The sequence below is a fragment of the Adelges cooleyi genome, unplaced genomic scaffold (genome assembly GCF_023614345.1).
Source record: "Adelges cooleyi isolate 19-005CV unplaced genomic scaffold, UGA_ACOO_1.1 ACOO_flye_CR_arks_rails_tigmint_CR_PRNA_251, whole genome shotgun sequence".
Taxonomy (NCBI): Eukaryota; Metazoa; Arthropoda; class Insecta; order Hemiptera; family Adelgidae; genus Adelges; species Adelges cooleyi.
The window spans coordinates 1,305-26,502 of NW_026095917.1; the positions used below are offsets into that span (position 1 = coordinate 1,305).

Here is a 25,198-nt window from a genome sequence, read left to right on the forward strand (position 1 = left end):
ATTTTTTTTTAATTTTAAAATTATTTAAATTATAACTCGTATCTCATTAAAAAATGGTCTAACGAAAAAAATAATTTCAGATTTGGAGAAATCTGGAGAAAAAATCTTGTTAAATTGATATGTAACAAGGTTTTTATCGTATCTGGCCACATATACGTCCACAGGGTGACCACCGAGTGGCCATTGAGTGACCGGCATGTGACTAAAATCAACATATGGCACGTGACATATCATTTTGGGTTAGAATTTTATTCTCAATTCAGTGTTGTCCTTAGTATTGTTTTACATGAAATAATGTTTCGCATGCTATATGTTGATTTTAGTCACATGCCGGTCACTCAATGGCCACTCGGTGGTCACCCTGTGGACGTATATGTGGCCAGATACCAAAAAATAATGTTACATATCAATTCAACAAGATTTGTTCTCCTGATTTCAAATCTGAATTCATTTTTTTGCTAGATAATTTTTTAATGACATAAGGGTTCTATTTAAATTTTTTTAAAAATGAACACTATTTATTGTACCCATAACACTTATTGTATCCATGAATGTCTCATTTGAAGCTCAGTAGAACTTTACATTACACCCTGTATATATTTGTTGGGTGTCTCTATGGTCTAATTTAGTTTAAAAGTTGTATTTTTATATAAATAAAAAAATACTAGTTTATTCCTCTTATTCTACTGATGACTTTTTATGCAAACAACATATTGTGCTTAAAATTAATATTTAATATTTTTGAAAAACTAGTGATCGCATCATCTAAAAATCTAAAAGAAATAGCGAAATATTGTTTTACCCCAAAAACATAATATTATAAGAGGAACAGAAAACAATTAAAAATAATAATTTTGTCTATCCTAATTACCATATTGCCTAAATATTACCATATTTAGTTGTAATTTTCTCATGAATTAACGATGTCAGGCTGGGAGTGAAGCAAAGCGAAAGCGTTTCCCTTTCAGTATGGGCGATACCGAGATTAAAAATTACCATATTGCTTATTGGTAATAACGGTGACAAACTACTAGAAAAAAACAGAAGATTAGCCCCTATCATATCTACCCTAATACTTAAAATACATTTCTGTGGCTTTGGTCTAACAGGCAGAGACAAATGAGCTTTAAAGTTTTTATTTTCTTTTAGCGCTATGGATTTTTTTCTATAAACTCTTCATAAGTAATTCATTTTTTGGCCTCAAAGAGTATCATCTTCAACACAGTATATAAAGGATGGTTATTGCATTTAGCAGACTAACTCGTACATGCCCAAAATTGACACAGGCACTTTTAGACCCAAGCCACAAATGTATAATTGCAAGTGCTAAAATGAAAATACAGGCATTGCAGCTATAACAGAATACACCAAGTTCTTTATAAACAATGTAACGACTTGAATCAATAACATTTTTTAGCCCTTTCAAATACTATATTATAAATCAGTGAAGGTTGAAAAAACAATTAAGTTGTTATGGAACTTATATGCATTTCTACCTTAATGTCTTTTGGATAAACATTAAATTTATTTAGTATATTTATATATGTGTGCAATGGTTTTTATAGAACTAATAATTGAATTGCTTTATGCATAAAAAGTCTTAGTCCATAACATAAAACTTTTGTTATTTTTGAAAAAGTATTAAATTTTAAGACCTCTATTAAAGTCAATAGCGATTGGATAAATTAAATTCTATAAGATAATTTTTTTTTTCAAAAACGCAGTCTTGATAGTTTGTCTTATACACAATAACAAATGAAATAACTTTTGTTTTAATGAATATTTTTAAGATTTTTTTTTTTATAATTTGTACTCATTTGCGCTGTAAGCACCGATAAGTTACTAAAGGTTAAAGGGTAGGATGGGAGATGGAGTGCGGTAGAGAAATGCGTGCAGATAAAAATAGCTCTAAACGCTTACTCTACCGCACTCCACCTCCCATCCTACCCTTTAACCTTTAGTAACTTAAAAATTAATTATCCAAATCTTTTAACAAAATGGCTATATTGAAATTTAAAAAAAAAATGTAACAAAAAAAATTTTAAAAAAATTAAAAAAAGTAAAATAGTTAAGTGCAATAAAAAATGTAGAGCTATACTATAGCGCAAATGAGTATAAATTGTTTAAAAAAAAAAACTGAAAAATATTCACTAGAAGAAAAGTTATTTTATTTGTCAAATCATTGTGGGCCATCCTGTATAATATAGTATTATTATACTGTGGCCCTTATTATAAAAATTTATAATTATATGTAATTAATACACTTTAAATGTATTTTAATTAATCATCTTAAAAACAAAAAGTCTGTGTCATAAAACCAGTTTTATTAGCTTTCTAAACAACGAAATATATACCTTAATATTAAAAATAAATTAAAATTAAAAATATAGGTATTTGTATAAAATATAACCACAACTAACTTGTATTTTTGATAATATGATTAATCATTATTTTTGTAAATAGTTATCATAACATTAGCAACATTAATATGAGAATAACAGCCAACAGTCATATTGATAATATTATTTTCGCTGAAATGTGAACTAACGCCTAACATCCCTTTTCAACAAACCTTACCTGTATACTTACACCGTGAGATGGTTTCTTGACGAATTCGCTATCCGAGACTGGTCGTCAGTCCGTCGCCGTGTTGTTAGCTAGGTTTAGCTGTCATGCGTTTAAGTGTAAAACCAGAAATCGAAAATCAATAGATCTTTAAAAATTTGGAACTAGGTACCCACAATTGCTGGAATTACAATCTGATGCGAGGACGACGTCTATAGTCATATTACAAAGGCATGATTCGACCCCATGATGGTTTGCACTGCGATACGGAAGGCAAGGGGAAACCACCGTATAAATCATCCCAAGAAATAGCAAAAGCTACAAACAAATCTCAGGATTGAATACTAAAGAAGAAGATTCGACCCCGAGACACAAATAAACATTAAAATTTTTCATTAATTTACCAGCAAATTTACCCTGAACCATACAACTAATCATTTTTAAATAAAAACTAAAATGTAGTATTTTATGGTTTTTGTTAATTTACAAAGTCCAAATTCATTGAGTTAAGTATTATGAAATGTATGTGTCACACACTAATATTAAACCAAATTTAAATTACAAAAAAACGTACAATATAAAATATTATCTGATAAATTTATGAGGAACTTTGTTAAATAGGGCCCACGCTTTTCTCTTATGTCAAAAATTAAAGATGTTTAACATTATTTAAAATTGTAGTTAGTTTTCGGTTGTTTTCAAAGTAATTGACATTTTAAATTAAATGTGCTACAATTGATTGGTAAATTGTTCTTGTAATACAATTATTTTTTACTTTTTACTATTTATTAGAAAAGCAGTTAAGAACTGATTAGTGTCAATAAGTTCAGATCACAAACGATCTACCGACTAAAAAAAGAATGTCCGGCGCTGCTACTTGAATAAAAGTAGAGTATATTTGTTTTTATGTTTAAAAGAAGTATCTAAAGGTTAGACGGTTCAGAATTAAGTGTTTGGCGTTGTTTACTTTACGGATTTAGTAAGCAATGATTTAAAACATAAAGAATATCTAGAAATCAGTCAGCTAAAATATCAAATATCAGTAGTGTACTGTTACGGTGCAGTGCAGTGAATGAATCACACACGACTGTCCGCCTTTAAGGCTTAATTAAGGAATCCAGACGTGGTAGGAAGTTACTCTGTATCAACCCTATAATTCCTAGAGACTATTTATGTATTTTTATAATCACCTGAAAATCAAAAGGGTTGTCGTACCTTAAAATCAAGTAACTAAACTCTCAAATTGCAACGTACAATGCTATTTATTATACAAATTTAACGACGAGTAAGAACTAAGTTATCGATTAAAATATTAACATGAATAAAAAGCAGTATGTATATAAAGGTTTTACACTTGTTACCTGGGTCCGTGTTAATTCGGATATAAAATAGGCGGAGTGACACACACAAAAAATATAAAAAAAGAGCCGAACAATTATTAGGTAATTACTTGTTAGTAAATAGGTGTTGTATGGTATATATTAAAAAAAAAAAATTACATTTCAAAGTTGGCTTATTTCTACGTTTTATTATTAGTGTGGCACAAATAATGTGATGGTGCATTTAACAAGTTTTTTTTTAAGAAAAAATAGTTTTATTAGTTTCATATTATAATACAAAAAATGCAATTAATTTATCCTAATGGCCATGGAAAAAAGTTGCCAAAAACCATAACCATATACAATGTATTCTTAAGTTAAGGATGCATGTGCTTTGGGGTTAAACATGTTTAAAATTAAATTAAATTAAATATTTACAGTTAAATTAAATTATAAAGCTACCTATAATAATTGGACTCAGGATTTTCCGCGATAGAGAAAATTATATTATAAAATCATAACTCATAATCTGTAATATGATACAAAAAAATGTACATTTTAATATCTTGCTGATGGCTAACTTGCACTTTATATTATAATATGCTTTGTGTAATTAATAGCTTTATATTAAATATATTTACAGTTAAAACTAAAAAATATAAAAACAAATAGGTAAATAAAAATACATACTTTGAGTTAATTTATATAAACTGGAATGGAATAAACATATAATTATTGCTTTTGCTCTTTTAGAGCGAAGCATTTTATTATTATATTATAACGTTTTGAAAAAAAAGTAATGTTTTAAGCTACGAAATAGTACGTTTAGGCAAAAACCAATTATCTCAATCGATTTGTCGCCAGTTTTACTCTAAGAATCGATGTCTTACTCAATTTTGTCAAAACTGGAGATTACACGTTCAGAATGGAAACATCTCATTAATAAGGAACGGGGCTTTTAAAAATCACAGCAAAGTACGAAAAACGAAGAAAACGGTCAACGCAACGGATTTACGTCGGTCACGGAAACGACGTTTCGGAATTTTAATCACTTTAGCCGACTGATTTATTAGAAAAGAAACGATTGTAATGATATTATATTATTCAAATGTACAATTCTTGATTCGTTATGTTCCATAGTCCCAATGCTCAAATGACTCCTATTATGAACATTAATTTTGATATATAAATGTTTTTTTTAAAAATTTTAGACGTACTCGTGTGTAGTATGACTTACCAGGTTAGCAGACAGTGAAAATTAATTTTGCAAATCTATGGCCACTCGAATATTGTTATCAGAGTTAGGATTATACCGTCGTTTTTCTTATATACCAGCCGGTATGTTTTGACCAGAAACCGGGTGTGTATACAGATTGAATAAAAAAATCAATTGAAACGGAACTCTAGAAAAATGTGTAATTTTTCCGAAATATAAGACGGAATAATTACACATTTTTAATTGTCTATGCTTTATGTTGGCTACCATATATTACGGTCACCTTAAATGGTCAATTTGGTCACCCAAATATGGTACCAGTTGAAACCAATGGAATTAGTCTATTAATTGCCAAGGTAAGTCTAATCAAGTATTTTATTATCTGTTACCATAAACCGTTCAACATTTATTGTTAGAAGCCATCAGAACAACGAGATTTCCCAAGAGTCCCTGTGTGAATTTAATTGTTTTCTTGTGTGGCGCTTATGAGTGGGAAAAAGGCTGAGTGGTTTAAATTTTTCACCATGAATAACGATTAATTAAATATTTATTAAGTATAAAATAAAAAATAGAAAAAAGGTCTCTGTTACTATTTAAAAAAGCGTATGTAATAGTTATAAGTTGAATTCATTTAAATATGAAGTACAAAATAGTGTATCATTTTTAAAATTTTACAAACAGTTGTGGGTAGAGCTTAAATTTATACTTGTAATTGTAATTTACTACGAATCGTCGAAAAAAAATTGTTTATGTTAAAGGGCTAGAAGAATATCTCAAACACTAATGTAACTAGTTAGACTGGAAAATTTACATTTACACTAACATTGACTTATCTTATTGTTATTACAACTATAATAATTATATTTTCTAGAGTTCGGTTTCAATTGATTTTTTCATTCAATCTGTATACACACCCGGTTTCTGGTCAAAACATACCGGCTGGTATATAAGAAAAACGACGGTATAATCCTAATTCTGATAACAATATTCGAGTGGCCATAGATTTGCAAAATTAATTTTCACTGTCTGCTAACCTGGTAAGTCATACTACACACGAGTACGTCTAAAATTTTTAAAAAAAACATTTATATATCAAAATTAATGTTCATAATAGGAGTCATTTGAGCATTGGGACTATGGAACATAACGAATCAAGAATTGTACATTTGAATAATATAATATCATTACAATCGTTTCTTTTCTAATAAATCAGTGGGCTAAAGTGATTAAAATTCCGAAACGCCGTTTCCGTGACCGACGTAAATCCGTTGCGTTGACCGTTTTCTTCGTTTTTCGTACTTTGCTGTGATTTTTAAAAGCCCCGTTCCTTATTAATGAGATGTTTCCATTCTGAACGTGTAATCTCCAGTTTTGTCAAAATTGAGTAAGACATCGATTCTTAGAGTAAAACTGGCGACTAAACACGATTATTATTTTCTACGTATTAATCAAATAAAAAATAGGTGTTTCGATTTAAAAAAAAATTAAGTTTTTTTTTTACAAAAAAAATGATGCTTCTTATAAATAAAATGTTCATTATTCTGAAATTTATAACCGTTAAGTTTAGCAAAAATAGTTATATATTTTCCAAAGAAAAGTGTCTTTATGTCTAACGAATAATTTTGTAAAGATTTGTTGTAAATACTTGTTACGTACATCGTTTTCGTAAACCATATTTGATATTGCCAAGTTGTTTAATTTTGTAACTTCTAGTTTTCAATTGATATCTAGTTTAGTTCATCTGCTGTAATTTCATTGATCTTAATAATACCTAAATAAAAAACATAATATTTATGATTAATAATATTTGTATGCGTTGATTTGTAAAAATAATTATAATTGAAAATTACTTTTATAGCGTTTTCCACTCTTCTGAACTATTGCATCCAGGTGACAAATTAACCGGGATAATCGTAGTGAAATAAAAAAATGCAATACAGTATGCCCCAATTCTGTAGGTTAAACAAAATAATATTCATTAGGAAAACATTATAAATAACTAAATAATAATAATAAATATAATAATTAAAATTAATTTTATGTTTAACAACTCTGTGGCTTGGTGCAAGAAGGGCCAATGTCAAAATTTGTTAATATGATTTAATAATGATTTGTTAATTTGTTTTGATAATTCAGCTGTAGTCTAAATTATACCTGCTGTAATATTACTCAAAATTCTTATCTTTTATTATCCACCTCCCGTCATCAGTCATTCTCACTTTCAAATGAATATAACTTTTGAACGGATGAATAAAAATACAAATTTTTTTTACCAATTCTTTTTTCAAAATTATTTTGAACAAAATGGCTATCTTGAAAAAAAATAAAAATATGTAATAAAATTTTTTAAAAAACTATTAAAAAAAGTAAAACAGGTAAGTGCAATAAAAACCACGGTGCTTATAGCGCAAATGAGTATAAATTATTAAAAATAAAAAATCTCAAAAATATTCACTAGAACAAAAGTTATTTCATTTGTCAAATCTTTGTGGGTCACCCCGTATACTATAAACGAATTAACGCAGGTAGACGGACAGCGATGTGCTGTTTTTATTAACACTAACACACAACGTTTAACGTTAATTTAAAATATATATGCGTTTCATTCCATTGGAATATCATCCTGTATACTATAAACGAATTAACGCAGGTAGACGGACGTATATTATATCTGTACGACGTTATTATTTATCTATGATTATTATTATATTTTGTTTGGTACTTGTTATTATTATTATATCAGGCTTTCAGTAAAAAAAAAATGTAATTTTTTAATTTAAACTGCCCCTACTTGCCCCCCCCCCCTGCGGACGCCCTTATCTGAGAGGTGGTAATTAGTTTTTGTGGAAATTCTCCTCATCTATACATTTTTAGTCAAATATGATTAAGTTAAAACTGTTTGTGTAATGATATTTTATTGAATACGTGTACAATATACACTATACGAATAATACTATGAATAATAAAATAATAGTAATATATTGAACTACCTTATATTTAATTAACGTGTTCAGAAAGCTGGAAGTGTCTTAATCGAACTATGATACTTTTTTGGAAAACTACAAACTTAAAAATAGTGCTTTTCAAAATACCTACATTTATTTCTTAGTGAGAAATTTGTTGAAAAATAAATAAATGTAGCACTAATTTTAAGCTTCAAATATTTTAGAATCCCAAGGCTCCCTCCCCTAATCTCCGCTAATAAACTGTCAAAACGTTTTTTAATGTATCTAAAAATAAAGTTAAAAATAAGTATAAACCTATATGTACATGCGCTTAATTTTATTCATTGAATTTGCACAAGATAGTATTTACCTTTATACATAATAAATAAATATATACTTTAATTGTATTATAATAAACTATATTTTAAGCCTTTATAGATAATTAACTTATAGCTAATAATAACGATTTTCAATTGATATTTGCAAATTTTTCTTAATTATGTTCAACATATAAATGATTTAATATTGGTTGTTTATACAAGATTACATTAGATAATATTATGCATTCAATTTTATAGCGTAAAAACTTAACTACGCAGAATGCGTTTAATCGTTCTATTGTCGGCGTTGTGGGAAAATATCTAATATGTAACCGAAAACAAATGATATTAAAGAGATACTATCACATTTGATTTTTAGAAAAAAAAACAGTAAAACGCAATCTGCGTGGATATATTTTGGTACAATTAATGTAGTTATTAACGAACGTTGTTGATGGTCTGATAAAATAACTGATTGTACAAATAAATTTAGTCTGGACAAAAAATTACCTACGGGTACATCAAACTTTTTAATAATTAGGCTGTAAAACGTCCTTTTAACTCCGAATCCGAAATCCTATTATTTGTACATCTTTTAATGCATTTTCAGATTCGTCAGTCGTTCAATTATTGCTCTGTTGACTGTTTGTCTGTAGACATTTTTTAAAAAGTTTATTCAGGTGTTAGAGGTCTACGGCGTTTATACAATTAAAGCATTATACGCTTTTATTGGGTATCACAAACGAGGCATACACATTACGGTCGATTGCAGTCGCGTCTTAATTGTATATGGGTGTATCAAATATTGAATTAGTATAAGTTCAATTATACGCCTTTGCCTAATAATCAAAGAGCAGTAAAAAAATGCATTTACCATGTAAACATTAGGGCGGAATTGGTAATGAGATTCAAGCTTGTTACGGGGAAAAAAGTATTAAAGGGGATAAATAACGACAAATTGTCAGATCAAATAAAAAATAATATATTTATAAAAAATAAAACAGTGCGAGTGACGAGTGTTTCATACTTTTATAAAAATATATACCAATTTTTTATTTTCTATACAATTTTTTTTTTGTATTATAGACCATAAATATTTCATACCTAATTAAAAATAAATACAAATACAATAACTTTTATTATTAAATTTCATTTTAAAAATCCAAAACAGCTTTGTTTAAAATTAGAATATTTACTATGAATTTGTGTTACATCACTGTCGATTCCATGTGGTATGCAAAACGAAAAACCATAACAAATTAACCAACTATATAAAATATTTAGCACATAAAAGAAAGATGTAAGCTTTGCTATAATATAATATTAACAGTGAAAACTAATTACCAATCTAATGCATTTGATTTGGATATTGCGATTTAAGAGAGTTGTACAAACAGAACTACTGATGAACAGCTCTAATAATTAATAGAAGGTGCAGAGTTAGACTTTAAACAATGTTTAAGAGAAATATATTTAGTTATTATTGAAACCACGAATACCTTAGGTAATGTTGATCTTTTTTTGTATCATAACTTTAATAAATACTATAAAAAAGTTTAATTAAAAAAATTAAGAAAAGGTGAAATCGTAAAAAATTTATCCAAAAGCACTTACGATTTTTTTTAAATTGCATGTAGAGGAAACCAAAATAAGCATATAAAAGCTAACTATAGTTTACTAAATACTAAATGCTATTAGAAATATCGTTTGAAAAATTCAATAAAAGTTGAAAAAACGTGATTTAATGGTGAATTATAAATTTAAAACAACTTCCGTAGCGCAGAGTAAACGTTCTTAACTGGCTTTAACTGTTTGTATTTTTTTATCTAAGGTATTTATTGAGCTGTACTACTGGAAGTTCATTGAAATGTTTTTTTATTAAATTGTAAAACACATTCGGCATAAAAAAAAAATCGAACAATATTTTGGAGTACAGCTCGGTCATAGTTGGTTTGCTTATATAAAAGTAGTAAAATTGTAACTTTTTAGTTAATATACTTAACCTGACAACTTTCCAAGAACTTACAGCAGTTTAAAGTTAAATTTGGAACATTTAAAATTGTTTTTATAATTTTCAAAAGGGAGTAGTAACCTTGTAACCTTGTAGTTATTTATTTGTTATGAATATATCTATATATATATACAATTACATATTTTAAACACGTAGCGGTCTTAACTTATAGGCCCTAATAATAGTACAAAAAAGGAAGTTCCCACAAAAACGGTATATTAGTATTCTAACATCCGAGTTCGGTCTCTCCTGAAATAGCCATTCCGGGTTCACACTGAAAGAAAATTCTTATTCGCGTAGATGGCTGTCAAACGCCGAATATAGAAACCGCCTGGAGTGCACAAGCGGAAATCACTTCTCAAAGTACATTTATATACATTGACAGTATAGCTGTGGTCGATAGGGATAAAACCAAGTTGTATCAACAATTTTAAGTCACCGTGTAGAGCTAATAGTCATACAGTAGGTAATACGAAAATGAAATACTTTTATAAGAAGAAAATATGTCATTTCCACTGATATTCAGTAATAGCTTTTCCATTGTTGACAATTGAAATTGAAATAAACTGTCATCGTAGTAAAATGTTAGCACAGTAGGGGAAATAAGCAATTACGCTATATTGATTGAAGTATGAAAAAGTTTAAACGAAATAAAATCGCCTACCACAATATGTAATACAGAACGACGTAAGACTCATTTTCTAGGAAAATGTTTTTCCCCTAAACTTTGAGGTAAGTATTTTACTATATTTTTCAATACGAAAAAAAGTTTTGCATTTATCGCTTATAATAAAAGAAGTATGGACTTCATTTTTTTCAAATGAGAACATGTGCTTTTAGTTCCAAAAATATGTAGGTTTGAATTTTGAATTTTCATCAATCTGTTCGTTTACTATGACATTACAAAGATTTGAATTTAAGATCAATATTTCAATATTCGTTTGGTTTCTACAACAGTAGTACAATAGTTTTCCATTAAATAAAAATATTGACCCCCGTCGATAACACTTGTCACCGTCACTGTGCTTGAATATGTAGATAAGGTCCACTTGTCTATCATTATTACAAAACGTTTCATTATGTCTAGTTATTGGGTTCTCACATACAAAACAATGCGAACATAAATATGAATTTAGCAAACCGAAAACATATGATAATTGTAAGAGGAAATGTAATATATTTGCAAAGCATATAGCAAATTAACAGATTGACGAAAATGATAAAATTCAAACGCTAACATTGTTTGTCTACATATTAATGGAATTAAAAACATGTGATCCATACACGCATTACGTATAATGGATGAAGATAACTAACCTAACCTAACATACAAACATAGGAAAAACATTATTATTAAAACATTCATATTTTCTGAGACAATTATTGCCTTACATCAAATGGATACACTCTGTATATGTGTTATGGTAAGTTGTATATAGTACTGTCAAATTAAGATCAGTAACACAAATTTAATATAATATGTAACATAAACTGCAACTAAATAAAAGACTTTTACAAAAAAAAAACACTAATTTGTTTATTTCTTGCTTCTTGCGTGAAACACAAAAGTATTTTTTTCATGGGAAGTCTATAAGGTTCTATATGATGGTGGTGATCCATTTTGTGTAATTCCGGCGATACTGTTTATCGCATGCAAGCGTTATCACCAGGGTCGTTTGACGATATTAAATTATGTTATGTATGATTAAATATCAATATCCTTCATGAAATTAATTAAATCACGATTTAACAACATGTTATACCGGTAATACTATGTACTTCATATTAATGAACGGGCGTTCGTGAATTGTCACCTTCCATATTAAATTTAAAAACTAAGCCTCCGAAATGTTAAAACAGTTATAGGAAACTAATTTATTAGCTGTACCCGGTAGTAGAAAAAAATTCAAATATGTGTAATTAGTTGTAATAGAATGTGTTATAAATTATGTTGAGTTGATATTATTTTCAAACGTTGACAGTCTTTTGATCCAGTCCTATCGTCTGAGGTTGCGTTAAATATTAGCCCTTTGAGTGTTTTTTGTTTAATGTTTTGTGTAAACACCACGCGTAGACTACCAAAGGGATGTGGACGACACGAAAACGAGAATCAGAACGGGTGAACCCTTTTTTGAAATTTAACACCACCACGACCCTTCCCTTACTAGCTGCAGTCTCCCAGGGCAGTACCCGACAGTCTGTTATTAAATGTTAACCGAGCCGCACGCACACTCCGGTTAGGCAGTCTGTTAGCCGCGTAAATTTCGAAATTATGTCTACTTTATAATTTGGTCGACAACGAGCAAACTTTGAACCATCAGTTATCAGCGGTCCTGTTAAAAGTAAACGGTAAGTAAATCTCACATCGTTTTATATTTTTTATGTGCTAGTGTTGTATAGTTTTTTCTGGACCAATTACGGTGATGAGACAACGTCTGTCTATAATAATTTGTTTCCATGGTTACTTATATCGTAATAATAATATAATGAAAATATTTTCAAATATTTGTTAACTGTTGATTCATAAACATTAGTGACCTAGAAATTTACAACGGTCAAAGTTTATGATCTTCTCTGTTTTTGGGTTTTCCTTAATATAAAAAAACTTTGACTACAGATTTTTTTTTAAAAAAACCGTACATGCTCTAGATCTATCTTCAGTCTAATATTCAGACCTTCAGTCCTAAAACTTAGAAACAAAGGAAAACATTTCTACCCCTTTTTTAAAATAAAAGTTTTATGATATAAGGTATAATAATATTATCTTTTAATAATACCACGTATAAAAGATAAAGATAGCGACATAATCAGAATAAACAAAAATATTTAAAAAAAAAAACTATGCAGTCACAATCAACAGATTTAATTTTATAAAAATGATTGTGTTTGTTTAAAATGTATAATAATGTAATTTTTCAAATGGTTTTTTAAATATTTTTTCTATTTTTGTGACTGGACTCACGTTTACCCTGCGTTACTACTCTATACAAGTGTTACACCGCTGCTACTCTGGGTCTCCTGGACCCAGTTTTTCAAATTTACCTCAAATTCCCAAATATACTTCTAGAATATTTATTTAACATAGTAAAAACAAATTCCTTTTTTATTTATAATATACCGATAATATATACCGAGATTTGAACCACGGCTAGTGCGTAGAAACACTGCACAGTGGTCTAAAATCAAAAAACGGTGGCCAAAAATAAAAAAATAAAAATGGAAGATGTAATTTTTTTTTTAGGTTGTTACAATACTACTTAAGTTCTCTGAAAATTAAAATTAGAATTTAAAATATTGATTTGAAATTTTACTGACGAGTTGTTGAAGTTGGAAGAATCGAAAATAATTTGGTTGCTAATTCACGATTTTTATTATAATATATAATTATTTAAATTTTTTGGTAGTTAATTATTTTTTTAGGACAATTACATCATACTCAATCGTGATTTAAATGATTTTTTTCATCTAGAATGCATTTTACCCGGTGCATATTACAATTAGTGTAAAAACTCTTATTATAAAATCAAAAGATAACAACATTTTGCAGACAATATGTTATCGAATTAAAAAAAAATAATAGGAAAAAAGTTAAAATTATTTTGAAAAAGTAAAAAAAAGGTGATTTAAATCTTTAAATATTAGGTTTATAAAAAAAAGCTATGACATTGTTTCCAAAATCTTGTTATCCCCTCATTTTCGTTATAGGTATTTTGGTTTTAAATCGACAAGCAGCGATGGAACGCAATATGTGTAGGTATGTTTTAACGCTGGCAAATAAGATGTAATCGACGCGTCATAATGGGTACAATTTAAAATTATTAAACATAAATGTTGTCTACTGTTGTACTAAAACATAAATAAAAAAATTCTCAAAAAGAAACATCACAAATTTGCAAATATTTTAAGAGTAAACTCTAGTATAGGGAAAGAATAACCCGGTATATACTATAGTAAAGAGGAGCGAAAACTTTGTTTATTAAATAGCAAAATATATGCAACAAATGACAAAAATCTATTTTGTAGCCATTTTAAATATACCATCTAGTTTTAAAAAGAAAAAATATTAAGTTTTTCTAGTTATACAACATTAATTTTTTAAACGGATTTAAATTTTGTTTCATGTAGCTTACTATTTTCTCTGTTCGAGCTAAAATGCTGATTTTTGATGAAAAGTTATTAATAAGTAAAAACTTAAATGCTTTAATGACATTTTAAAAACAAAAATAAAAAATAGAAAATTTGCCGGTTTTTGTTCCATTTAATTTTAAGGTATTTAAAATAAAAGTCTTACTTGAAGTCGTGACTGATGTCGTATTCTTTTCTGTCTGGTATAACCATCGGGTGATATCGGATAGCTAACTGATGGCAGAAAATTTTATCCACTCTTGTTAAAGTTCCAACATTGACTACAACGCCTTTATCGGAAAAATTGAATATATGTACCGCCTCTGGGGTAGAGTAAGCGCGTAGAGCTATTTTTATCTGCGCGCATTACTCTACCGCACTCTACCTCCCATCGTACCCTTTAACGTTTAGTAGCTTAAAAAGTAATTATCAAAATCTAGTTATCGACCAGTCAACATTTTCATCAAACTAATCTTAGTAAAATGGCTATCTTGAACTAAAAAAAAAAATAAAAACATTATTTAAAAAAGTAAAATAGTTAAGTGCAATAAAAAACGTGTTGCTTGTAGCGCAATTGAGTATAAATTGATAAAAAAAATAATATTTTTTTCGTAACGTACTTATATTTGCAACAATTTTTTTAATGCTTTTAATCTGAAAATTCTATTTGTTATCATTAAATGTTTTAATATAATAAAAACATATTTAAAAAACCAGTGCAGTGGGGTCGGGGCATAGTGGGGACGGGGAGGTCACAGGTTTACAGGAATTTTTAATTTTGAAAGTGATAAAATCACTTCCGAAAAACTCCTTTGATGCAAATCGGTAGTTAGATTTTCAAGCCAGTACAGTCCAAACCAAGCGCAGTATAAACCAGCAAAGTTAGAAAGTATTAAATTGAGTGCATCTACTGTTTTTTTTGCAAAAACATAGTTGACCAAATAACACATATACTTGTTTGTCTTGTTATTTTACTATATGTCAATAAAAATAATAATACTCGGAACGACAGCGGATTGACACTCCAGATCAATGTTAAATCAATAACTGATTGTCGAATTACCGAATACCGACTACGTACAAATGTCATCACCCCCGACCTCTCTCTCATACACCATGGCCGGCTCGGTCCGATAAGGGGTTTTTCGTTCCCACCTGTACCGTGTACATGAGACGATGAACAGTTGATAACGCGACCAGGCTAATCGCTATAAACGTTTTCAAATAAATGTTCACTTAAAAATTACAAAATAAAAAACCGATTATCAATAAACAATATTATTTTAGTTTTGATTTTTGCAAAAAAAAACTCTAATATTTTTGTATTAAACTTTTATCGATTATCACTTTACAAATGTCATAATACCTGAAAAAAAATTGAATTTGTGTAAAATAAAAGTCAAAAGTGGTACTTGAGTACAAAACTTAGTAGTATCATTCTACATAGGTCAACATAAAATTGTTTTAATTATTTGATACATTTTTTTTTAAGATTTTAGGTCTGTTTGTTAAAATATACGCAATCTGCGAAAACACAGTTTTCCGGCTATTAAAAAAAAACTGTAGTGCCGAATTATTTTTCCGTTTAATATGTTATGGATACATATGAGTTCCAACTACTGGCAAATTTTCAACCCAAAGGTCTTAAAATTACGGCTAAAAACCCCGAAAAACAAAAAACCTGTACCCCCCTAGGGAGGTGGGAAATGGGTATAGTTTAAATTTGATACAACTGACGTATGTGGGCATACCAAATAATTATTTCTTATACATCTCAACTCGATCCGACTCTTTTTCTCGAAATCATAGCCAGTAAAAGTTCTAACTTAAAAACTCGTACGTTTTTTTTTTGTTTTTTCAAATTTCGTCTGTAAAGAATTAAACTTTTTCAACTTTTACCCCCCCCCCCCCCCCCCCAAAGTACAAACTAGATAAAATTTGTGATTTATAGAGTTGCTATTCGAAGGAATTGGTCAAGTATTAAAAAAGTTACAGTGTATACAGCGAAAAAAAAGCCCACATCAGAGTAAAACCAATACCTTCTCGCTTTGCATCGAAGTTAAAAATTAAAGGTTACAATAATATTTATGGAAGACTATAGATAGGTTATTTTTATACAAAGTAAAAGACTATAATAAGTTCTACGTTTTAATAAGGAAATTAATTATTTTTTTTTTTTTTTTTAAATCTTTTGTTGCATCAAATTTATTTTTTGCTTTACTAAAATCAAAACCTAGTTTTACGCCATAAGAAATAATCATTGGAAAAAAAAAACAATTATATATTTAATGTTGATTAATATAATGTATCACACCAAATCTAACTTAATTTATTATTAAATTACAAACGTATTTGTTTTTATACAAATTCACAACGTTTTATGAGCGTATTACTTAATATTTTTATGTTTTTATTAAATTTCGACCATGTTGATTAATTTACCGGTTAATTTATATGAGCTTCATGGTATTATTTTTAATTTAAATAATTTTGTCTATGAGTAAAAGCCATTTTAGTTAATATAATAGTACATTTTTTGTCCATCGCACAGGCTGAACCAGTAATCCGATAAGTAATCTGAAAACAGATTTGAATTTGTCATGAAGTTTACTTGAGATCGGTCAGCGTACTTTTTTGATATCTTATTCCTACTACGCATAAAACACGTTTGAACATTTTATAAAATTTTAAAATCAAATTTGGAAAGGGTTAAAACTAAAAATTGAAAAAAGTGCTCTGACCAATCTCAAGTAAACTTCATGACAAGTGAATTAGTAAATTCATATCTGTTTTTTGATTGCTTATCGGATCAATGGTTCACCCTGTGCGTTGGACAAAAAATTATGTGTTTCGGCTGAAAAAAACGGTCGGTATCCAGGGGCCTTAAGCTGCGTGACGTTTTGGAGTTGCAGTAGGAGGAGAGGGATGTGGGTAACTTTCGGAGGGTAATGCATAGCAGCAATGCATCCCACCTGTTGCCCAGCGTTATTGATTTATTGCGGAGAAACGCACCCTACTGGTTTGCCTTCCATTTATGGCCTTGCAGTTCTGGTAATATAATAATTGCATAATGATTTATACAGGTGGCCCACAATTATTTGACAAATGAAAAAACTTTTGTTCTAGTGAATATTTTTAAGATTTTTTTTTTTAAAATAATTTATACTCATTTGCGATATAAGCACCACGGGTTTCATTGCGCTTACCTGTTTTACTTTTTTAAATTGTTTTATTACATTTTCAATTTTTTTTCAAATTGAATTCATTTTATTCAAAATAATTTTTAAAAAAGAATGGGTGAAAATCTCAAAAATATTCACCAGAACAAAAGTTATTTCATTTGTCTAATCATTGTGGACCACCTTGTATATGAATAGTTACAAAACTCAAATATGCAATTAAATATTTTATTAAATAACTAATTTAGGAAAGTTTAAAACACGAATTACGCTACTAATTTGTATTTAAAACACTGTTGTTTTATTTGTTAGTATTTACTGTGGTTTGATTTAGTATAACATTACTCCTTAAAGTATAGTTCTAGAAGTATCGCCCCAATTTGTTAAGTAGATTTTTATACAAGAAACTATGTTTAACATTTTTTTCTGTAATGTTGATTTAGAAATTGAGTTAAGTATACTTGATTTAAATATTTTATCTTTATTTATAAATAATTAAACTTAACTGCTCTTGAAGATTTTTTTTTCTTTGATGCGGAGCTGAAAAGTTGTATTTACAATGATGTGTTTTTATTTATTTATTTTTTTTGTGTCTACCGGTCTTCTAAGCCACTTATCCGATTTGTTCGTATAGCAACTCTAAAGATTAGAAGTCGTAGCTGTTTGATAAATTTAAGAAGTGTATCCCTTTCCCTTTAAAATGTAGAAAAAAAAATTGTTCGACCTAAAATTCGTATCCACCATTTTACTAAAATGTATTTTTAAGTAAATAATTGTCATTAGGTACAATGCTTTTAACAATATTTTGTATTTTTGTCTGTAAATACTGGACTTACCTTACTTACTCACTACTACTAATACTAATTACTACTACTACTCACTTACGTGCTATACTTTCTTACTATGCTGGTTTATACTTGGTTTGGAGTTTGGACTGTTCTGGTTTGCACAAACTACCTATCCTTAGATTCGCATCGAAGCGTTCATTTGAAAGTTATCTTATAACTTTTAATTATAATAATTCCTATATAGACATATGACCTCTCCACCATCCTAATCATAGATAACAATACTTTTTTTTTTTATAGATAAATCTAATTTTATTATAAGTACTATAAAGTACGAACCAGTATTAACTAGTAAAAATTATCTACATGCAATAATTCTTAAAATCCATTTGCGAGAATCCCGCAAATCGATCGTCATTCATGTGCACCGCTTATATCACGTTGAATCCGTTATCCGTCTTTATTTATAAGTTATGACCCTTTGTAAAATTTTCAAGGGGATTGATAATAACGACTTTCTATTTTATTATTCATTACGAACTCCGTACAATGTAATTTATTTCGCCAAGTTATTTCCTGATAGTGTTCTACGGCAATTATCTTTCAATTTTTTACCCCATTAAATAAAAAAAACAAAACAACCTTTACCACAAAATATGTTTATGTTATGCAAAATTACACATTTTGCATAACATAATGCCTTTTTCTATAATAACCTCATGCCGTATAAGCTTTTACTTTGACAAATGTTGTTATCCAACGATAAAGAAATTATACTTTATGAAAGGTTGTTAATTTTTCAATATTATGCAAATTGAATTTTCATTCTTACTCCGTCGAGTGTATTTATGAACCTTAATTGAAGTCGAAAGTGTTAAATTCATTTTATAATATACCCATTTTGGTTTTTAAGAGGACTAGTCGCTAAGATGGTTAGCGTCAGTGTACACTGTTTGCCGGGCGAGAGAAACCGTCTGATAAAAAAAGGCCACCCTTCTCTTATTCCCCGTCTCTGGCGACAGACTGACGCGGCGACCCTTCCCGGATAGCGATTTTTTTTAGAAAGGTGTAAAGGTGTGTACACTTAGGCAAACTTTTAGCAATTTCTAAATTTGATTGCGGACGAAGCTAAATCGCATTATGCCTACTTTTTTTTTACAGCCTACCAACCGATTTTATTAAATTTAATTGAACGATGAAATACCACTTGATTTCTATTTGGCATTGAGTATATAAGATAATTATATACTCTTTATCCGGTATATTACGATAAATCTTTAAAAAAAATGGTGTGGTCAATTCTACGTTGAGTATACTATAAGTTTTTACATTCAGGGGGGTTAAAATGTTATGAGTTTATACGTAATTAGTTTAATTAATAGATGGTGTGTGCAAAGTATTCCGCATTGATACATTTTCCTAAAAACGTTTAATATCTTATAAAATAATGTAATTTAATGTGGAATTTAATTCAAAATAGTCTCTCAGCTCTGCATCGAAACTAAAATGTGATATTTGTGGTTGACACCGGCTAACACATTTTCATGTTAACAAAAATTGTTAAAATTAATTAATGTGGCAGATAAATTATCTGTTATATTTTGAAACTATCCTATTTTTTTGTATACTTCAAATAACAATTTTATTACCCATAAGGATTTGACCTTTCTGATATATATCTTCTGAAAATTATTATTTAAAAATAAATCCTTTTCAGAATCAACATTTGTTCTTCAGCGGTGTATAAGACTTTACTCTAATGATCATAATAGGGTATACCCTACAATTGTCAAAGTTAATCTCATACTATAATAATAGATGAAGTCCTAGTGTTCTATTTCTCACTTTGTTTAACGCACATAGTATTATATTGTTTAACAAATCTTTTGGACTTTATTTTAAAAAACAATGTATTTTGTTTCCGTAAAACTCTTGGAATGTTTATCAAACCCGGTTTTGACTTAATTAAAAATGATAATATTATATAAGCTAAGCACTTAGTTAAAAAATCGATACACATTTTATTTGTATTCACATCATCAATGTGACTTAGAAAATAATAAATATTATGTTATTATTTAACAAACAGCTAAGCAACTATGGTTATTATAGTTAAAAAAAAAAGTTAAGTATTTCAAAAACCCTAAACTACAAAAAATAATTAACTTTATAGTTTACGCGTATTTTAGTAGCAATGCTATCATTGTCAGGGCTTACAACAGATTTGGTCTGAACTTTTAAATATTTGGTTATTTTAATTCTTATCCATCATGTTATAAGAGGTTAGTGAAGTGTGGTGAAACCACCATTATATTTATATACCATTCGGTTCAGAAGAACGAATAAAATTTAAAGACAATTTGACGACAGTCAGTTTTGGTTCAAACAATGCTTTTTTTGGACTGTGATTGGTTTAGAATATGCAGATTTACACTGTACTAATTTTTTGAATAGATTTTTATTTTAAGTTATTACTAAAACGTTTAGTTAAAACAGCGATAGATATTTTGTTTATACGCGAAGCTATTAAACGTCCAAAGATGATATTTACAAATTATAATGTAAAAGTTCGAATTTATCATATTTTAACAAGTTTAATGACAAAAACCTTATAACTGTAAATAATACGTTATTATTTTTTTGTTTTTGCAGGAACCTCATTTACAGCCGTCAATTCCTGGGGGTCCTGCTGAAATACAACATTTCTCATTATTGGATTAAGACAGTTGTGGTTATAGTTAGTATAAACGAAATTACTGATCATTTTAAAATAATAATTGTTTTACCTTACCTTAGGAAACTTGAATAATGGCAACCGATTCTTACAATTTTCACCGACTGGCAACATATCTTATGTTTTTAATTTAATAATCGTTCGTGGTAAGTATAGCCATAAATAACGATGATTAAAATAATTATTAATTTTTGTATTTTTTTAATGAACATAATTTACAGCGACCAATTTTTGTGACATGCGCTGAGTGGCTACAAGTCATCTTTTTTTAATTAGAATAGTCGTGTTTGGTGAGTATATACATAATAATTGGTTATTGTAAAATTTTAACTTTTTTTTTCTTCCCCCAGGAAGTATTTATTTATAGCAACCAATCTTATAGCTGCTCATTTCAACTATTGTAGTTATCAAATGGAGTATTTGCTGTCAATTCATAATCTGGAATAATTAAGAAATTACAAGTATTTCAAAGAATTCAATATTCTTTATGATTAAGGTTATAATATATCAACCTAACAAGATGTGGATTAAGTGGAAATTATAATTTGTTTATATACTTGTAATAAAATATTTGTTCATACATTCCAATACTTTTGAATATATTGTCCTAAATATATTAAAAAAAAAAATTAGAAAAGGCAGAGTAAAAAAGGAGGAGAGTAACTACTCCAAAATTAATTTACTCAAAATTGTTTGTTGCGCCTTGGTTCCAAAAGAAAAGTCTATTTAATTAAATTGTATTTTTCATGGTCTCTTCGGTTTATTTAAAATCTATTCTAGGAGAGTTACTAATTTAAGGGAATGAAAATCCCTTTTACTGTTTTCTGCGGTAGGTAAATAGGGTTCCAGAAAAAAATGTTACCTAAAAACCATATCATAAAAATTGATCGGTTTTTAAAATAAACTGTGTACAATATCTAAAAGTTAACATTTAAACCTTAAAAAACTACCTAAGTGTACCTCAGGAAACTCTGTCTTATTTTAAATACGTTTTTATTCATCTTTTATTTAGAATGTACCAATGGGTTAAAATACTTTTTAGAAGTATCTTTTTACAAGACAATATATTATAACTGTTACGCTCTAAAAATACCCTAGAAAAACTTTTACAACAAATATTTCATAGAAAAAGTTACTAGTTAAAAATACATTTTTTTAATTTAAAGCCCTCTACAGACAAAAGTTTTATTCGTGACGTGATATGCAGAAAGCATATCCAAAGTTTATGAATGTTTGTTTATCAATAATATTAGAATACATTTAACGTGCTTTTAAGTAATCTAAATTTTAGTTCTTGTCACTAATATTCCGTCTCTTTTTAGATTATACCGCACTATCAACACTAAACAATTAAAGAATAACATAAAAATAAGTTACAGTGGTTACAGACAAAAAAATCATTATAAAGTATGGTTTAATGTTATAAATTATATTAATAACTAACTAACTTAGAAAATGATTAAAGGTTATACATTATAATGCGAAATAAATTGGATACTCAACGTTTCTGGGCTCATAGAAGTTATTTAAGTACACACTTATGTTGGTCTGTTATTAAATAATACTATCTATAATATAATCGTTTTACTTTTGGTGTGTACATGCATATAATAAATATACATATAGTATATTTAATCTATGGTACATGTAAATATGCACTCCACAATGCAATATTTTAATTTGGTTTGTTGTTTGTAGGACACTGGATTAAAAGTGGACGCCTTGCTAAGAGCTAGTGGCCGTCTTTGTTAAATCAACCGATTTATGGAGCGCTTTTCATGCAGCTTATAACAATTAAAAAACTGGGAAAGCTACCTATCCCTAAGAAAAGATGCTTGGAATTGGGAATACCACTCAAAAAATTCTTCGATGCGAATTTTAGATGGTAATATTATTAAATATCAATATAAATTACAATATAGACATTAGGTATATGTGTTTATGGTGATAGGTTGTATGTATTTTCGGAAGACATCAATTTTCTCGAAAAATAATTAAAATTGTACGATTACTTAGCCGTCTACAGTTATAATAAAATAAAAATTGTTTGATGTTTGATAGAGTCCCACCAACCTAATCTAAAAAACAAAACTATAAAATTGACTCGAAAAAAAACGAAATTTGGAATATTATGGCTGAATTGGAACAATGAATGTTTTGAGAATGAAAAAAGTGAAATAAGATAGTTAAAGTTTCCAAGTAAATAAACACACCCCTGGACCTCATATCCTCGAAATTGGGCTTATTGAATTATCGGGTGAATGAAAAACTAAACGTTTTAGAATCTGACCTTTGAGTAATTAAGCAGAGGATAACTAAAAACAACTTAAAAAAATAACAATTTTTTTTACAAAATTTCAATAATGAAAATGACACTATTTGCCAAATCACCCTTATACTAATATATAAGCAGTTAGTGATACGTAGTTATAATATTATCTAATAGACTGGGCCAAAAAAAATGGTGCAATCGGTACAGTAGTAAACAAAGAAGATATTAGACTTTTTTCATTTTTTTTTTTTGTACTATTATAGTTATTAGGCGGGACAAATTTTATGCGTTAAAACCATATCAACTTTGGATTTTTAAATGGTAACCCCCAATTTTTTTTTGATGATCGTGTTTATTTTTTTTAAATTTAATTTTAGGCGTAAAAACTAGGTAAATCGATTGAGTAGTTAACGAGCTACACAGTTTTAAAATTAAAGGGAGTGTAAAAAATAAATTAAATATCTTGGAGACGCTAACATATTAAGGTGACACTTGACTGCTCTCTGTTATTATTTATTGACAATTAACTTTGACAATAGCTATAGTAGCGTTTAAAAATCATAACCGTACCAAACACTATTTACTTTAGGTAAATAATTCACCGATAGTAAATAATAATGATAACCGCTATATCGACTGACAAATATACCACCACTACACACTTTTACATTTATTTTATAAAATAGTAGGTATGTTTAATTTGTTATCAATACCTTGTGTATATTTTTCCAGCATTTAGCAATTATATGTTTTGGTTAATTTGACACATTTTGTTCATTCATGCGATTTGTACGTCTTAATTTCATAGTATATTATAATAATATAGTATCATAACTTACTAGATCTATGAACTTGTCAACATTTATTGTGTTTTAAATAATAACATTGATATTAAATATCCATAATCAATGTGAATACCAAGATGGAGTTTTGCTCAAGTGACAAGTCTATAAAACCTATAACCTTACTTATAAAATGTATGCACATCAAATATCAAAATTAAAGGTACTTATAATAATAATATGTTATTTAAAATAAATAGAGTAATTTGAATTATGCTTGATGATATTTTAATTGAAACTTTTATTCTTACAGTATTATGTCTTTGTTCTGAGAAACTTATAAATGTGTAGTTTTGTGTTTTAATATATTGGTATCTGAATTCAAAGAAAAAATATAAAATTTTTTATGAAAAAATTGAATCTTCAATCATCATTTACTGAATCAACAATAGGTAAGATAATGTATGTATTAATATAGGTGTATTGTATAAGTACATTTTTTTATTAGAAAAATATAATTAATCGTTTTTCATTATTCATGAACATATAAAATGTTTTTACATAATAAGTTTTTTTGGATTACTTATGTTTATCATACTTAATATGTTTAATTAAAATGCGTTACTTAAAAATTAACGTTTAACTTAAAAATTATCATACTTGTATAATTATAAAAAATATATGTGTATACTGATATTTGTTGCTTAACCATATAATTATTTAAGTATCTAAGGAACTTATTTAATTTTTTTAATTATATGTTTCAGTATGTTCAATATTAATATGGACTATCTCAACTTAAATTGATATTTGTTATTGTCTACAACTACACTACTACCAACGTCAAATTTGGTGTATTATATTATTGTAGTCAATCAGTCTAATCTTATTCCATCAATACATTGTCAAATGTTGTGGTATTCAATTTTCAGTAAATTTATA

General features: G+C 28.1%; 3 long non-coding RNA genes across 8 annotated transcripts; 2 read left to right on the forward strand and 1 right to left on the reverse strand.

Moving 5' to 3' along the window:
• Window positions 1-3,853: 3,853 nt before the first annotated feature.
• Window positions 3,854-14,806, reverse strand: LOC126837564 (uncharacterized). 3 transcript variants are annotated; one of them, XR_007685554.1, is made up of 4 exons: window positions 14,668-14,806; window positions 6,951-7,052; window positions 6,757-6,871; window positions 3,854-4,413 (listed from the first exon to the last, which is right to left on the reverse strand). It is a non-coding gene; the product is annotated as an uncharacterized LOC126837564 (long non-coding RNA). The 3 variants fall into 3 exon arrangements; XR_007685555.1 differs by lacking the exon at window positions 3,854-4,413 and adding an exon at window positions 4,561-6,641; XR_007685553.1 differs by lacking the exon at window positions 3,854-4,413 and having other exon boundaries at window positions 4,561-6,871.
• On the forward strand, window positions 12,459-22,894 carry LOC126837565 (uncharacterized). Of its 3 annotated transcripts, none has more exons than XR_007685557.1 (7): window positions 12,459-12,725; window positions 21,121-21,205; window positions 21,265-21,348; window positions 21,424-21,492; window positions 21,553-21,698; window positions 22,525-22,609; window positions 22,668-22,894. It is a non-coding gene; the product is annotated as an uncharacterized LOC126837565 (long non-coding RNA). The 3 variants fall into 3 exon arrangements; XR_007685558.1 differs by having other exon boundaries at window positions 12,461-12,725; window positions 21,557-21,663; XR_007685556.1 differs by having other exon boundaries at window positions 12,555-12,725; window positions 21,553-21,663.
• An 18-nt stretch (window positions 22,895-22,912) lies between these two features.
• LOC126837567 (uncharacterized) lies at window positions 22,913-25,198 on the forward strand. Of its 2 annotated transcripts, XR_007685559.1 has the most exons (4): window positions 22,913-23,087; window positions 24,317-24,479; window positions 24,570-24,708; window positions 25,024-25,198. It is a non-coding gene; the product is annotated as an uncharacterized LOC126837567 (long non-coding RNA). The 2 variants fall into 2 exon arrangements; XR_007685560.1 differs by lacking the exon at window positions 22,913-23,087 and having other exon boundaries at window positions 24,257-24,479.